Source organism: Netta rufina (genome assembly GCF_964035555.1).
Source record: "Netta rufina genome assembly, chromosome: 2".
Taxonomy (NCBI): domain Eukaryota; kingdom Metazoa; phylum Chordata; class Aves; order Anseriformes; family Anatidae; genus Netta; species Netta rufina.
In genome coordinates this window covers 124,868,181-124,886,464 of record NC_140124.1, presented here as the reverse complement: position 1 = coordinate 124,886,464, position 18,284 = coordinate 124,868,181, and positions in this window count along the sequence as shown.

Below are 18,284 nucleotides of genomic sequence, written 5' to 3'. Positions count from 1 at the left end.
TTGCTGGCCTAATGTTCTGTGTGGAAAATTTCGGTATTGAAGGGACTTGAACACCACCAAGTAGAGACAGTCATGATATTTGTATCGTTTACAGGCATGCTGAGAGTTTGCATGCAGGGCACGCTGCATTCCGGTGGATGGTAGTTTAATGCCTGCAGGCTGTAGTACTTACTAGTCATCTTGTTAGGCAAGTGCTTAGATTATTCCTTGGGCTGGGTATAACAATGTCCAACAAAATTAAGGCTTTGGGGGAAAACTTAGGAGAGATCCTTTGGAAAGAATAGGACTCTTTGAAGGACTGACATCTGCTATCGTCTGTTCATTGTATATGACTTTCTCACACTGTTAGACGTGGATTATCTTTAGATCACTAGATTAGCTTGTGCTTGTTTGTTTTGGTTGTTGTTGGGTTTTTTTGTTTGTTTTTGTTTGTTTGATTGATTTTTTCCCCTGTAGATTGTTGTGATGGATCTCTGGGAGGGGGTATACCCTCTTCTCATTGCTGTCCCCTTCTTTCACTGCTCCCTGAACTACTCTGTTTAGGATCTGATGAGCCTAGCTCTGTACACGTTAAGGAATTTGGTGTACTTTTCAGAACTAAAATAGAAGCAGTGCCTGAGTGTTTCTGGAGCAAACATGCAAGGAGAAAGCAGCACATCAAAGCAATATATAGGGTGTCATCGGAACCTGTTTAATGGGACCTGAAACTCTTTAAGATGAATACATTTTGATACAACTCATATTTCAAGTGAGGTGTTTGAATATAGCTCACATTCAGCTAGCAAGTGCCTTTCTGTCAGTGAAACGGAACTGCTATTAGCATCTACAACTGTCGGTTCCCCTTCTGTGAATGATGGATGAGGAGTCCTGGGCTGCAGCTGCAGTAGGCTTCTGTCTGCCTCTTAGAGAAGTTCTTTTGATGTTGACAAGAAGAAAGTCAACAACTCCTTTTTCAGGTTTAAAAAGAAAAAAAATTGTGCTACCTAGTTTTGAATCTAAGACATTTGCTCTTGATCTCTTGCTATGTGTCCTGTCACTTTTATTTTGGGTACCTGCAAATGCTTTATTTTTATCTGTCTCAAGACTGGCAAACTTGTGATGTGAGTGCCAGAAATGACAACTCCTTTCCTTCTTACGCTTGAAACTTTTTTTTTGCAGAATCAGAGCATCTAAGGTGTAGCTGTATAATTTGATAGCTCATCAGTATTCATTTTTTTCTCCTTATTTATTGTGGTTAATGTTTAAGGTCAGGCACGATCATGCAGCACAATGCAGTTGTCATTTCTTCATTCCCCACACAGGAATGTTATACTATTTGATATAATTTGGGGGCGGTTGTTGCTGAGTCCTGACTGTTCTGGGAGAAATTGGTATTCCTGGATGTTTTAATTAGTCTCAAAGCTTTCCGTATTTCATTCACTATTGTTGCATCTCATGGCACTTAGTATTTCTGAATCTCTGGATTGTAGTTTTGCTGTACACAACAAAGATATTGGGAAATTATGGTCAAGGATGTTGATCTTTGTCTGTGACTTCTTATGTCGATTATAAATGTTGAAGAATGTATCTTGCATTGTAATGGACAGCTTTAAAAAATCAGTCCGTGGTGTTGGGAATACTGTAACAGGGTAGGAATTTCAGCTCTCAAACTTCAGGCAAGAAGCCAAGCCAAAACTATCTTGTGTTCTCACGCAGGTGATTCCTCCTCTTTGTTTCTTAGATTCATCATTACCTTTGTTTTGTTTATTTAGATTGTAAGTTCTTTGTGGCAAGGGTTGTCTTTTGTGTGTGTGTGTGCGTGTGTACCCAGGCCAGTAAGGCCTGGAGCCCCAATCTGTGGAAGCTGTAATAAGCAATCACCTTGTTATCGTTTTCCTGGATATCATAATAAAAAGTATCTAATTAAAACTGTTCTCGAATAGTCTGTTACAGAAGTGGAGGCTTGCTAACAGTCAAGCAGCATCAGTACCAGAGAGACTTATGGTCAAAGACAAATACAGTGTTCTTTGTGAGGATATTTACTTTAACCAATGAACCCAACCAGGAAATCATAGACTGAAGAGGAACGTCCCATAGCTCAGGCTGGAGCTTGCACAAAATTTATCAGGAATTCAAGGCTGAGTTTCTCACATTTGTCAACTTGAGAAAGTGCATCGGTCCTCCCTCATAGGGAGGTGCGGCTTGTTTGCTGTAATGCTTGTGCAGTGCTTTGTGTCCTCTGAGTAGCACTTCCAAGCTTGGGAGGGGAACCACAAACTTAGGGAGAGAACACCAAAAGCCCTTCTGGGAAGTTTCCATTGTGGCCTGGGAGCTTACAAGTCAAATTCAGATGTTTCCACTCTTCTTCAGCTAAGCAGTTTCTAAAGACGGTAGGCTTCAGGTTCACTGATAGAGAAGAATAAAATTTCATCCAATCCTATAAATAGCCTCTACGTTCACTCCAGTGGTGGTCTAAGCAAGGTGGTAGGGAACTGATTACCTTAACCGTAAAGTTGAACAGTTTGTAGAAAATGTGTGCTACAAATGTTACCTTTGAATGGGTTTGATCTTTACATGGTGGAGGGGTTGGCACCAGAGTCAAGGCTCTCTGTAGTCAATTCAAGATAAATCAGAGATTTTCTCCTAAAGAACTGTTTGGCTATTTTTAAATCCTGCATTTGTAACTTGTAAATCCTCTAATTAATTGAAAGAAAATGTTAATTGGAGATTAGTCATCCATGAAGACACATCTGGTTCTTGGGTTCATTACAATTGGGTCAATTACAATTGACACACTTGTAGCTTAAAAAGAAATTGTGTTAGAAAATCAATAGAAAAAGCATAATTTTAAGAACCACAGCTACTTCAGGGGTAGATGTAGCTGTCAGATCACTAATTCAACTGCACCTGGTGGTGAGGACTGGCAGATAACATACATAAATGGCAGCTGGGAAGACTAACAAGTCCTGCCTTTCCCCAGCTGCTCCTCAGTATCGTTGTCTTGCCCTACTGCCCCACTCAAAATAATCTAGCAAAGACTACCAGGAAGTGGAGCAGATGCAGCCTTATGAGCCAAATCATGTAATGAGTTTGGGATGCTAGGAAAAACAGCCACTAGAGGCCACCACAATCTTTCTGGCAGCTGTGTTTAAACTTGGGTATCCAGCAGCCAGCAAAAAAAAAAAAAAAAAAAAACTGAAGGCCCATGCTTTTGCTGCCTTTTCAGCAAAAATTACTTTTTTCTTCTTTTAAGTAGTACTCTGAGGTAACTAAGAAAACAGAGCGTTGAACTAAAGTAAACACAACTCCTTGTAGCTCTGGATCTTGCTGCTGATATAATAGTAGCAATAATAATAATAAAATTCTGCAGGTCTTAGAAGATGACCTAATATGGATGGAAGCTATTTCATGGCTTTTGTTTGAGAGAGCAAGGTATAGCGCTTCAGTATTAAAGCTTTATTTCATTCCAAAGCTGCAACATCTTCGATTAAAAACAGCATTGAGAATGAACTACAAACCTTAAGTTAGATCTGCTGGCTGTGTGTAGTTTTGCAGGCAAATACACGGTGCTGTGGCAGATGCTGATTCCTTTGCTTAATGCTTGTGTAAAATAAATAACAGAAAACCTATTCTCCAGCAATTTTTGATGCTTCCAACACATTATTGTTAGAGGATTTTATTAAACTTTCTGTTTTTATCTGCTGATAGGAGACCTTTGTTTTGTGAGAGCATTGCTTATGGACATCTCCTTTTAGATGCTGCAGGAGCCATATGAGAACTCTGCCTGCAGCAGTTAAAGTAACTTCAGAGAAAGAAATGCATTAAAAATTGCAGCTTATAGCTTTTGTCTTCGGTCATACAGAAAGGTCTTGTTTCTTTAGCATATGCCCCCTTTCGTGTAGAAGAAAGGAGCTTGGGGTAATATTGGCAAACTGTACACAATATATTCATTTTTGTTAGCACCTTTGGGGTAATTTTACCCTAGTCTGCTTAAATATAAAAAAATAATAATAATAATAATAATAATAAAAAATAATAATGCACTGGCTTTAGCTGGGCTCTGGTAGGATTGCATTTGCTGCTGGAAACTGTTGCAGAGCAGGATAATTTAGCCCTGGAAGAATAATAAGAAATATGGCTCTCCTTCAGGAATGTCTTGGGATTTTGGTGGAGTCTGGGCAAAACTTTCCTGAACATCTGGATTTGGGTAGTCCTGGTAAGAGATGGCAAACTAGCTGAATCATGTTATTAGCTGCGAGCATGCTTTGATTTGAAATTCATTAAATTGCCAGCGACAGGTTGAGTGTCTGACCAGCTTGATCCCCAGCTCGGTACTGCTATGCTGCCCTCCAAGACAGAAGTGCAAAAAGTGCATTTGTGTGGCTCTGCTTCAAGGTAAATGCATTGGAAAACGGGTCACAAGACATGCGGTACTTACACAGAGAAGGTAGGATGTCAAGCACTCTCCTTTTACTCTGGCTATTGCTTTTTAGATGAATGGCTGTATTCAGGCTCACAGGAATGAAGCAGGAGCCAGGAGCTGTGGTTGTGCTGGAAACAGTTGATTCCCTCGGGACTTGAACCCCTACCCCACTTCCTAACCCCCAAGCCGTCCCCACTTCAAGAGCTGAAAGGATTTGAAATGGAAACATTTTAATTTATAGTGATAAACACAGCTCAGCAGCATGGGGGCTATTATGAGCCTCTAACTGAACAGAGTATGCCCCACCCTGGAGAGAATGATGTAAATCATCCTAATTCTTGGCACTGGTATTTAAATTTTGTTCATAGCATACCATAAAAATTAAAAAAAAAAAAAAAAAAATCAGACACTGTAAACTGTGCTGTCAAGGCAACTCTCAGCTTTCTAGAGGAAAATTTTTAGAAGGCAAAGTATAGTTTTTAGATGTAACATGAACAGTGCCATATTCCTCATGACCCTAATTGCTCTTGCTTTCTTGCTCTCCCCTCTTCCCCTTCTCTGCCCCGGAAGCCAGCGAAGTCATGAGAAGGAGCTGCTGCGAGGCTGAGAGAAACTACGGTTAACCCTGGAGGTTCCTCTTACAGGGGGGGCCAGCAGACTTCTTGTCTCCACAGCTTTAAAGTTCCTTTGCAGAGAGTCACAGTCCCAAACAAACCCAGAAGCCCTCATGCTCTGGGGTCTTGCCTTCATGGTTCTTTAGGGAAGGAGCGTAATACTGAGAGCACTGTCATCCTGTTTCATCCACCCAGTTTCTGGCAGTCATCAGCTCAGGGACTTCTGAAGCATCCGGTTGCATCAAGACTTCTATTATTTCTTGTTTTTATAGCCACCAATGGAAGAATTCTACATGCATTTGTATAATCCCTCTTGAACCCATTTAAACACTTGGCATCCACAACACTCAATAAGTTACACAATTTAACCATGCCTTGTTTGGAAAATGTATTTCCTTTGGCTTGGTTTTTAAACCTGATGATTTCCTTGTGTGAGTCTCAAGTACTGAATAACCGTTCCCTCTTCATCTCTCTCATACTACGCATGACTTCAGAGACCTCTCTGAAGCCTGAGGGTTCCCAATCTATCGAGTGAGTTGGTGGGGATTTTTTTTGTGTAGAGTCACAACTATTCTGTACATCTGATTATCTAGCTGTGTTACACTTATGTAGGTTTCCTAGATCACCTAAACGCTTCCCCCCTCCCCAGTCCCACCCCTGCTTTTATCTTGTTTTAATATGGGGGGGAAATAACTCCTAACATTTCATCCACATGTAGATTAACTTTAACTGCATTTTTATGATAAATATTTTACATTTCTTTGCTGGTTTTGGTACATGTGTTTGCATGTTAGTTGCACAGTTATATTCCTAGACCAATTAGACATTAAGAGTTTTATTTTAGGACACTGATCAGTGATACAATAGTGCATAACAAGGATAAACAGTAACTTGTCATAAACAGTAACTTGTCAACTTTGAAGGAAGACATTTACTCCTGAACACAGCTGGTCTTCCTTCGCCATGTTCCCTCCCTGCTGGCATGTTGATTTTTTTTGTAGCTTAGTGCCCAGACAGGGGTTGTTCTCTGTTGCTGTTATTGCTGGTACTATTAAAACATGTTTCAAATGATTCAGGAAAATGCTTGTAAACACAGCCTTTGTATGCAAATATGTGATTGGATATTGCATTCCTGACTTATTGCTTATAAATAAGCAAATATCAGAGCTGAGTTTCATCCTGCTTTAGGCCAGAAGGAATCAAATCAAAGGTCTGTCATACCTCTTTTTTTTTATTTTAAGTTCGGCTCTCAGAATAGGCCTCTCAACCATGATGTTTTGTGTGTGTTCATCTGGAACCTGACACCAATTGTACAACCTACAAATATTTAAAAGAAGAACATGACCCTCAAAGACAAGAATCCAGAATATGGTGTGTATTCCTGAAAAACTTAGGAACAGATACTTGAGTTACGAACATAAGGAAAGAGTCTTAAGACGGTCACAATACCTTAGTTCTGCAGTATTTCAATAGCAAACAGTGGAAGAGTCAAAGGTCTGTGATCATGAGTTCTTGAGAAAAGACGGCGGAACAAATTAACCCTACTGGCAGGAATGCTGCTAGCTTGCCCTGGTTGCCAGGGTTGCTTGGGTTTCTTTCAGTATTCTTAAAGAGTCGTAAATAATCACAAGCCATAATTTTAGAATCTTCAAGATAGAGCTACTTTACTAATTGTTATGCCATTGTTGTGGTTTAACCCAGCAGGCAGCTGAGCACCACACAGCTGCCCGTTCACTGTCACCGTGTGGGATGGGGGAGAGAATTAGGAAGGTGAAAGTGCAAGAGCTCATGGGTTGAGATAAAGACAGTTCCCTAGGCAAAGCAAAAGCCATGCACACAAGCAAAGCCAAGGCAGGAATCCATTCGCTGCTTCTCATTGGCAGGCAGGTGTTCAGCCACTTCCAGGTGAGCAGGGCTCAGCACATCCAGTGGTTTCTTGGGGACACAAACGCCATCATTCTGAATGTCCCCCCATTCCTTCTTATTTACCCTATCTTTTTTTCTTTTTTTTTTTTTTCTTTTCTTTTGCTGAGCACAATGTCACATGGTGTGGGACATCCCTTTGGTCACTGTGGTCAGTTCTCCCGGCTGTGTCCCCTCCCAGCTCCCTGTGCACCCCCAGCCTCCTCGCTGGCAGGGCAGCTCAAGGAGCTGAAAAGTACTTGGCTCTGTGTAAGCACTGCTCTGCAACAACTGAAACATCAGTGTGTTAACACCAACTCACTCGTCAAAAATCCCAAACACAGCGTCATACAAGCATCTGTCCCAGCCAAAGCCATGACAGCCATTTTGTTGCACCTTTTCCCATTTTATTAGTTGCTTATCTTTGTTCATGGTAATTTCATAAGAAGCAAAGTTGTTCTCTTGCAGTGTGGAGCTGTCTCCGGGAGCTCTCAGCAGTATAATTTGATCACCCCTACATCAACTTTCTAATGACTTCAGCTTCTGAGTGTGGCTTATAATTTCATATCAAAGAGTTGCTGCAAGGTTACTAAGTTAACTTCAAAACATTAATGAGTTAACTTCTGTTCCTGAATCTGTCTTTTTTGTGATCCTCTAGGTAGCTATTTTAAACACCTTACCCACTTCTCTTTAAACAGTGGATCATATTTAGCTCACATAGGTACTGGGATGCTGACTCAATCATTTATGTATGCCTTCCATCCAAGGATCTCAGTGACCTACAAATGTGTTTTATCTGCTGTGCCTTGCAGTTGCTGTTTTAAAGAAAAATGGTCATGTCTTGGGTTCTTCATGGCCAGGTGATTCAGCTTCATGGGTAAGGATATTTCCTCATAAAAGATTGTCTGTAACTTCAAAAGCAGATTTGTTTATTTTTCTACTGTAAACACACTGTATGATGATAACAAGCTGCTGTGCCATGGTGCTTTGGATTTTCCATGCTTCCAACTCAAAGTCCTTTGACCTGGATATCTAAAAATAGCTTAAGACAGCATGTATACTCTAGAATAGCTGAAGGCTCAGGCCTCCTAACTAAGCAAGATGTGACAGAAGATGATCCATGTATTAGAGACAGGGAGGGCTGTAGGAAAAATACTGTTCTTTTCTTACAGCAGAAGAACTGGAGTTGATGGTCCAAATGGTTCCGTGGTACCATGAGGAGCCGAACCTGAATTCCAGTTCAATGTGTGAAATTGTTGGACCTTTCCTCCTCCAACCACTGCCTGTGTATGTTGGAAGCAATGCAGTAGATGCATTGCTAAAATTTGTCTGTAGTTAGAAGATATGTTGATATTTATATTCATTAAAAAAAAAAAATAAGAAGAACTAAAAAGGAGAACTGAAGAAGGCCTGGGGTTTGAGAGGCCTTCTGATAACCAAGCCATTGAGACTGCGGAGTGCCAGCTTTTAGATGAGCTTGCAAGGGACTACAACAGAAAGAAGAACTTTGTTCTGGAGGTCACATGCCTACAAGGGAGCTGCTGACTTTTCAGCTCAGCCTCCGAGGTACAGTATAGCCATTTATACCACTCCAGAAAGTGTCCCCAGAGGAACGAATACTTTTACTTTTTTATTTTCCCCCCCACCCTGGCACACGGTCACTTTTCCATGCCTGCAGCTCTGAGCAATGTTTGTATCTGGGCCTGTAATTTGGTGTGGTTTGGGACTTCCAAGTTCTACAGAAACCCTACAGTTTTTTGGCAGCAGCACAGTTGCCAGGCGGCTGGCTCTTTTGATCTCAGTTCAGACTGCAAATGAAAATTTCATCTAACACCTGAATACCTGCGTTCCTCAGAACAATCAGACTCTTGATTTCCTCTTCCTCCCTCCCAAACATGAGCACAGTTGAGTAACTCCACAATGGATGACTATGCTTCCAGCAGTGTCTGGAGGACTATAAATAGGCTTAAATAAATGCACGCAAGGATCCAGCGTATTGTCTGAAGGATCTAAAATTAGATTCCTCCAATGTTTGTGCATCAGTCTTCCTTTGCTGCAATAAAATGAGTTTCTTTCCAAAGTATCTGAGCTTGAATTATAGTTTCTTAATAATGGGGGAGGGCAGGGAGACAATTTGAAAGGAACTCCTGAAGCGATTGTTCTAGTTTTCTTTTAAGAACATAATGGCTTGAACAAAATCAGCTACAGCCACTACTGAGGAAAAAAAAAAGCAGCTGCAAGTTCCTGGAAAGTATGGACACACATCCTTATAGTTAGTTTCCAAAATATCAACTTTATGCTCTATTTCTTGTTTCAAGGACATTCGCACCTCAAATACAACAAATGTTTTGAAAAAGGTTTACAGAAGGTGGGGTGGAAAAATCCCAGAATGCATGTTTGCTTTTTTTGTCTGTGATTAAATGACATTGTATGTCCTACGTTCAAGGTATTTTTTTTCTTGGTCTCTAACCATTCTTTGCAACAAATATAACAGTAGCTATGTATTCTAGATAAATTTGAATGTTTTCTGATATCAGCTGGAAATATCTGAGTTAGCTGTTAGTCCTGTGAATAACCATATTACTCATTCTATACAATGAAATAATACTCTCTTGTTCAAATAAATTACTATTGAGTTAAAAGAGAATGTAAATATTAGTAATTCCATAGTCTTCTATTCCCATCTTCATACCACAATATTTTGGGGGGAATTTATTGTACAATAATATTTCATATAGAAATGCTAATATACTTGGTGCTTTATATAAATTTTTATTTGTTAGCAATGGAAGCACAGACAATAATTCATTTTTCTGTTGATGAAATTGCAACTTGAATGAAAAGCAGTACTGCTTATTTTATTCTTGTTTTTGTCCCCTCTGAGGGACCCATTTAATGCAAGTTTATTGTGCACATGTGCTTAAACAAGGGTCCACTGCATTGAAACAAAACAAATGGCATCCTCTTGTTTGCCATCAAGCTAGAAACCAGGATGGGGGAGTGGGCTTCAAACCGTTATAGTGCATTGGCATGTCGCTCTTAAACAACACTAGTAACACATCCCATCTCTACGTGCACTTTGTAACGACTGTGTCATTCTGTTGTATGTTGGACTTATAATGGCCATTCAAGTGTGATAAAAAATAAGTTGAGTCTATCGAGCAACCAAAGTCCTGAAATGGCCACAGAAAAAGTTTTGTATAGAATTGTGCACAATCTCAGAAAAGTGGTTTATGGGTGTGTGTTTAATGAATTTTCTTGAAAAGGTCTCAAGTACCCCTAAATTAGAAATAGTTTTAACCACAAGAGGGAGTGATGTTTAGCGACATGGCTTTAACTAAAAGGGGTTAGCATTTATTTACAAGGTTATAGGTCTTCATTTTCAGTTCTTATCGTTATTCTATCTTCATTTTAATGTCTCTTGGCAAAGTGCCTGAAAAAGAGAATGTTAAGTAAAAAGCATGAAATGTAACATAGTTGATGATGAACCTCCAACTATGTCGACTTTCACCTGAAAACTGCAAAGTGTTCTTGAACAGGATGTATCCATTGTACTTTGGTTAATCTGTGCCTAACCTGAAGCCTGCATGACATACCACTTCTGACACAGTATTCCTGCAGCAGAGCTGGAAACTGTAGTCACATCTCCCCATTCTCCAGTGCTATGCTTTTCTTTCCAATTCTCTTCAGCTGTCTTGGAGGCAGCAATTGGAAATATAATTTTATTTCATAATTTACTCAGCAGCAAATGAGTTCAGAAAGGAAATGATTGTTTCTTGCTGCTCCAGGCTTCTGGTGCATTTTTTTTCCTTTTTTTTTTTTTTTTTACCCCTAAAATATTCTAGTTAATCTACTACAAAGTTTAAGTCCTGTACACTGGCCACCTTACTAGGTGTTTCCGGAACTGGGATACAAACACTTGCAGAGGGGCTGAAACGAGTAATGAAGGTGTCTGCTTACCTACACCAGCTACAAACCAATGAATCCACATCCAGTTGTAGAAAAAAAAAAATAGTTACAAAATAATGCAAAATAGGAGCCTCAGGTCAAAAGCAGCTGGTTGCTGTGGAGAGCTGTTGGAGATGTAAGCCTTGGAAAAGAAAGGGCAAGAACAATGGGGAAAGGAGAGAAGAGGAGAATGGAATAGCTAAGGGTTGGAAAGGAGAAGTCTGTTGTTCATTTCAAGGTCCCATGGTGAGAACCTGGCTGAGATGTCTCATGTCCCCATCAGCCTCGCTGTTGCAGGGAGGAGAAGAGGTGAGCCCTGAGGGCTGGGAAGTGGCTTCAAGCTGGTCCCAAAATCCTCACTTCTTGGAAGTATGACCAAATGACAATGTGAACTTGCAGCCCAGAAAGTCAACTGTATCCTAGGCTGTATCACAAGAAGCATGACCAGTAGGTTGAGGGAGGGAATTCTCCCCCTCTGCTCTACTCTTGTGAAACCCCATCTGGAGTGCTGCATTCACCTCTGGGGCCCCCAGCACAAGAGGGACATGGACCTATTAGGGCAAGTCCAGAGGAGGGCCACAAGGATGATCAAAATGCTGGGGTACCTCTCCTATAAAGACAGGCTGAGGGAGTTGGCTTTGTTCAGCCTGGAGAAGAGAAGGCTCTGGGAAGACCTTACAGCAGCCTTCTAGTACCTAAAGGGGGTCTACAGGAAAGCTAGGGAGGGACTCTGTGTCAGGTGTAGTGATAGGGCAAGGGGGAATGGCTTTAAACTAAAAAAGGTAGATTTAGATTAGGTGTTAGGAGGAAGTTTTTCACTCAGAAGGTCGTGAGGCACTGACACAGGTTACCCAGAGAAGCTGTGGATGTCCCATTCCTGGAGGTGTTCAAGGCCAGGTTGGATGGGGCTTTGGGCAACATGGTCTAGTGGGAGGTGTGCCTGCCCATGGCAGGGGGGTTGGAAATTGGTGGTCTTTAAGGTCCCTTCCAACCCAAACCATTCTGTGATTATGACTTTATGACTGTAAATGACTGCTATTGGTCTGGGTTAGGTGACCACTTGCTAGCTGCTTAATACAAAAATCTATGTGGTTTGGCAGCAGATAGGGATATGGTTTAACAGAAACCTCTTTGTTGTCACTGTGTACCCATCCCAGTTCCACCTAAATGGTTCAATGCTTGACTTATCAAGTGAAAAAGGTTTAAGTGAAGTTTAAAAGTGTGTTACAAATGACTGAGTATGTCATTCTTGTGCTTCATTTTTCTTTCTAGGCCATTTTGCATTTTGTTTTCATGCTATCAGATTTTTGGTTGGTTGGGTTTCATTTGTTTGTTTGTTTTGTTGGATTGCTTCTTCTGCCAAGATCTGGTCTGTAATACTTAAATATTGCTCACTTAATATCATCTTTGTCACTGTTCATGGGTTCTCTTCTCCACTAGAAATGAGAAACATGTTTGCAGTCCTATAGCTGCAGCAGCCGCTGCTGACATGGTGCTGCCTGGGGACACACAGTAGTGTCCTCTTCCTTGGGAGGCACTGGATATTTCTTGAGGGATAAAGAGAAGGGCCTGGGGCAGCTTGGCATAGGGCTTTTAGCTTTGTGGGTTCTTATGTGTATGCCCAACAGCGTTCTACGCTCCTCCCAAGATTTCAAAGGTTGCACAGGCATATAAGGACAGAAGTTGGCCACAGGTTATTTCTTCATTATGGGGGAAGTGGTGTTTTGTGTTTGGTTGGTTGGTCGGTTGGTTTTTGGGGGAGTGTCTAAAGAAACCATGAGGGTATGTTTGTCTGAAAGCTGGGTTTTAAACTATAACAACATATCTCAATTTGTTTGTGAGCTTGTGGTGTTAAGGCTGCTACTTTCCTGCTATAAAAGATAAATACAATGACTGAATTTTATACTTTAGCCATGTTTGGAATATGAAATGATGAGGAAAAAATGCACCTTTGGCAACATTCTTGGGGTAAGTGAAGCTGTAGATGGTAGATTAGTCTAGAGGATTCAGTGGAAGTTTAAGTATTTGCGTATGATAAAATTGGCGGCTGTAGAGAGTTTTATTACAGGGTTTGATCTCTGCTATAATAAGAGTATGAGCCTGGAAACATAAAATGGACCTTTCCCATGAACAAAGCTCTATGTGCGTTTTTGACAGCCAACATGACCAAAAATTTGGAACCTACCAATGGGTGTATCCCGGAGAAGTCTCTTTTGTAATACAACCAGAAATGTGCTTTAAATCGGAAGAAGTGTGCAGTTTGGGTCTGTTTGTCTTTACATAGATATGGTAGAGAAACTTGGCATTAGTTTTTAAAAAAAAATCTTTGTACAAAAGCCATTTTTTATTTCTATTACTAGTTGTTTTGCTGATTATTTATTTTCCCTGCATCATTTCTCATGGAAACGTGGTGGCTTAACAGACATGAGGTTAGTTCTGTTGCTGTTCTCTCTTTTTCAAACCATTTGTAAGAAACTAAATTGTACTGGCAAATTGTCCCATAGATTTTTCTGAAAACACAAATTCCCTCCATCATTGTTAGAGGCATCATATTGTGGCTTTCATTCTCATAACAAAGGCAGTGGTAAGGAGAAAAAAAAAGAAGTGAAGCAGTTCTCCTAATTGACTATTATAGTACTGTTTGTTGAATGAATATGCTGGTTTCTACAAAGTTAGCGGCAGGCTAGACCTTAACATTTGTGTTTTTCTCTACAAAATACAAGCTTTGATTCACAAACACACAACTAGAAATTTCATAACAGTGTTATTTGGAGAATGTGGAAAGCTGTTTTAGAAGTGTTTAAGCATTTTAGCAACTATTAAAGAAGTGAGGACTCTTTCTAGTATGCTAGTCAAGAAATAGAGCAAGAGGAAATCAATGCTGAGGTGTACAGGTGATGATAACTAGAAGTCTGAATTTGGTTAGGGAAACTAAACATTTCAGGTGCAGCATTTGACCCCCCCTGGAAAAAGAAATAAAAAATATATTTAAAAAAATAAACAAACAAAACAGTAAGTGACAGGCAATATAGAGCTTCTGTTAGTACTCAGAGGAAATTCTGGTTTGCTTTGGAGATGCTGATTAGCATGATCAGAGCAGTGCCTTCATGGAGGAGGGGATCTTCCAAGCTAAGTTTTGCCAGTCCCGTGACTGTAAGTGTTTCTGTTGGGCCTAGACATCCTCTTTTCTTTTGTTTGTGTGAGATGACATAACAAATGCGTTAAAAACTTATTTCATAATATTGCTCATGCTACTAAAATGCTGCTGTGAAGTGCGCAACCTTATTCCTTTTTGTAGTGAAAGATTTTCAGCAGTGCGTGGTTACTTGCTGCTAATGAGACATCACACACATAAAGATAATAACAAACCAATGTTTGCTGAAAAGCTTAGAAAAACAAATTCTTTGTATTTACAATAGCTCTTCTAATTCCAGCAGAGCATGGGGATCTTTAGTCTCAGAAGGGTTATTCCACCGCTGACTGAATCACAGCCACTTCTGCTTGAAAGAGCAGTATCAGTTTGACAACTCAGAGCTCTCTTGCACAACAGCTTGGAGCAGGAAGCGGAGCCAATAGTCATCTTGGAGGAAGCTGAGCATAGTTACCCAAACTGGAATCTGGCCAGGGATTCAGGCTAGGCTATCTTTCTGAGATGTGTGTGCCAATAACTCCCTTTCTTTTTCTTTTTTTTTTTTTTCTTTTTTTTTTTTTTTTCTTTTCCCTTCAACCAAAAGGCATCCTGTATCTCACTTTTTGGTCTCATTCTGTAAATTCTGTTTTTAAAAACACTTTACTTGAAACCATGTTTAAAATACCATTGATCTAAAAATAGTGCTTGTAATAAATAAAAAAAAATGTGACTTTTTAATTGACTTTTTCGCAGCCAGTAGATACTTCTGGACACTTTAGACATGCTGTTCAAGAGTCAGTTGGATGTTTTGCCCACTCCATTATTTATCTGCTTTAGTACTTTGATGATCCTAACTGATCTCCAGTTGCTGTTCAAAAGCAAATGAAGTTGCCCTCATCTCTGTTCCTAGACTAGGAAAAGCTTTCAGAAATTGTACAAATGTTTGATAGTTTTTCCCATTTTATTCTTGTTCCCGACTTCCACGTTCTCAAGTATATAATCTTACTCTTTGTGTTTACAACACAAAGCAACAAATAATTGCTGATAAACCTCCTATTGGCTTGGAGATTTAACCTCTTCCACACATGAAGAACCTGTAGTACCTCAAAATGCAACTTACCCAGGACATATCTGGGAATTTAACAAAGACTTATGTTTTATCACTACAGTAAACTTCCTTCTTGTCCTTCTCTTTTCTTCTATCTTTATTTCTTTCCCTGTTTAGCCTCAGTTTGAGTCCCCATATGAAATCTTAGATTTGATGGGATTCTTTACCTAGGTTTCATTAGGAAATCAGTATAGCTATACTGCTTCAAGATAGTATTTTTCTTCTGGAGTTTTCCAGTTATCTAAAGTTTCCCAGGTCTTCTGAAGTTCAAAATGATGAAAAGTTGCCTCTATACAGAATACAAATTTACAAATTTACAAAAAAAAAAAAAACAACAACAAAAAAAAACTCCTTAGCATCTCAAAGCACTTAGTGCAAAGTTGAAACATTTCCATAAATTCTTATACTTGTTCTATTCTTTTTCTGAGACCCAGACCCAGCTTTTTAAACCTCCAACTTTTTGCTGCATCCTTCATTTCTGCAGAGACGCCCTACTTAGGTACCTTTCCACTTATACGAAAACAGCCCACGTTTCTGTGCATCAGCCTCTCTCAAGAGGAGATGTTAATAAATAGAGATACAATGGCAAAATATCACTCTCTCTCTTTAACTTTAGAGTCTTTTTAATTTGTGTTGATCATTTTACTTCACAGACTGTTAAGAATATTCAAAAAAGTAGACTAATATGACCTTTCAAACTGTATTAAAATGAATAAAAATGGTTCTGTTTTGTCACAATAAGGACATTTCATGCTGATGAGTGTTTTAACTTTTGTTAGAGAGGCAGATGAGGGCTTTGTACCTCTTCAGAGTCCGGCTGTCAGCAAGCTGATGGAAAGGCACTTGTCCTCTGCACTGCATCTGACTCGAAGAATGACCTACGGATAAAAATTATTTAATTATACACTCTTATACCTGACAAAGCTGTAGTTGGTAACAGTGATGTCTATTGTTACTAGCTGCAATCGGGCATTCTCTGATGCTGAACAATGACATTTCATATCTTAAAGATGCTGGAAATGGGACTCACAGGCCACAGACTTCAGAAACTTGCAGAGAACTCCTGATTGTCTTCATTTTTGTCACAATTCTTGACCAGCTGCCTTTGAGATGCCTGTCTGTTATACTAAATGCCAAGACAGCTTCTTTATTGTTTCTTTTAGGGCTTCAACTTGGATTCACAGAAAAATACGCTCAAAATCAGTAATGATTTTTGAAATGTCTGAATCTTTGCAAAGCATTTGGAGCTCATTAGCAGAAAAGCACTAGAAGCAACTGTGAAAGTATTAGGAAACAGTATTGTGTAAAATACAAAGCATTTGGCTAGGGTAGAGACTCTAGCTGTGCCATTCACTTGGTATGTGTTCTCAGTCACCTTTCTTTTTGTTACCTACTGTACAAAATAAGGACTTTTCACCCTTCAAGGTATAGGAAATTGTATTTTATTTCATATTTAACAGGGTCACCCAATGGACTTCAACAACCTTTGACCAACTTATACTTGACTGGAGTCTGGGGGCATCTGTGACCCCAAATGCCATCCACGGTGAGTGGATTGGGTTGCATTCATTATGCCAAAGATGGAAGTTCACACTGTTCACAGAGTCCAGTGTCAGATTTGTTGCATATGGGCGGATATGTTTAGCAGTGTAATTCACTTACATGTATCTAGCCCCTTCCCTACAAAAGCAACCTGTTGTTAATATAGGAAACCTCTACCCTCTATGCTTTTCATGTGCTTCTTTGGTCATGTACTGTGAAATCATGTAATATTTGCTATGTCTGGCAGGCCTATTATGGATGACCAGTCTCTTTGAATTGGTGCCTGGGCTCTAGATTCCAATAAACCTTCTCCTTAAGATGGCACTGTAAGGAGCGTACATAGCCATGCTAGGGCTAATTTTCACAGCAGGACTTCTCCATGGCCCTTGCCTCAGTTATGCTGCTAACTGAGAAGAACCATAGCTCTTCTACAGTCCTATGTTATGTTTTCATTCAGAAGTGTTGCTTGCTTGTTTGTTTTTATTCTGCTTTCATCCTACATTTTGTAGTGTTTCATTTTGCTTTTCATTTGTGATGGGTCTGTTTTTATATTTTTATATATTACACATTTTATACACAAACACACTCGGGGTATTGTATGGTTCTATATATGTACCCACTGCTTTCTGAATGCTTTTTGGATACATCCAAGTCAGAGTTATGATGTAATTTTGGGGGTTGGTTTGTTTGCTTGGTTTCTTTATGAAGCTTTTGCATCATAAATGAATAATACTATTTAAAAGGCATTGCAGCTATGAATCAGGAAAGATTTTGTTCAAAATGATGCTGAGAATTTCTCTGAAATGTCTCACTGATAATTTTTTCTATAAAGACATCAGGTTTTGTTTCTTTTTGAAAGAAATGCTCATCAGAACAAAAGCACCATTTTCCCATTAATGATTGTTTATGTTGGATTTTATATACTGCAGATTTACTATCTTTAGCCTAGTAGAAATTTTCTTATAAACAACAAGTGTCTGTAAGTATGTTTAGGTATAAATTTAGATAAAATATTTAAATACATATGCTTTTTTCTTTTAACAAAATAGTTCTGTATTTCTTGAGATAAGGGGCTGCTTTTGCCAAGGGACTGTTTTTTTGCAACTTGTAAAAAAGTCATTACTCTATTGGCTTCAGTCAAGATGGCCAAGTGCAACATGCAGAACTGCTGTTCTGTGGAAATGTATTTATTTTTCCAAGAGGTGATTGTGGCTCCCAAAATAGCTGCAGTATGACCATGTAGGAAATTTTAGATTCGCCAGTCTTGGCACTATCCTTTAAACAATTTGTTTCCTCCTGCACATTACCTCAATAGTATCTTTAAAAATAATGTATCTTATGCAGTCGCAAGGGTGGCTGGAGCCATTCTTGTTTCATGGTTAACATCCAGTTTTCAGTGAAATAAGCTGTTTTGCACTCTGTGTTGTATGTAAGCTTTCACTTGCATTTGTTATCACTTCCCTGGATTAGTCAGTATATATTATAACAGAAAGTAAGAAATGAGGTGTTTATTTTCTCCAGTACTTGGGGGAAAGGAGGAACAACAGGAAATTAAAGCTTAATATGTATTTTTACTTCTGTTTTAGTACTAATATTATTCATATAGTGGGTAGTGCAAATTGGGCTTGGTTGATTTTA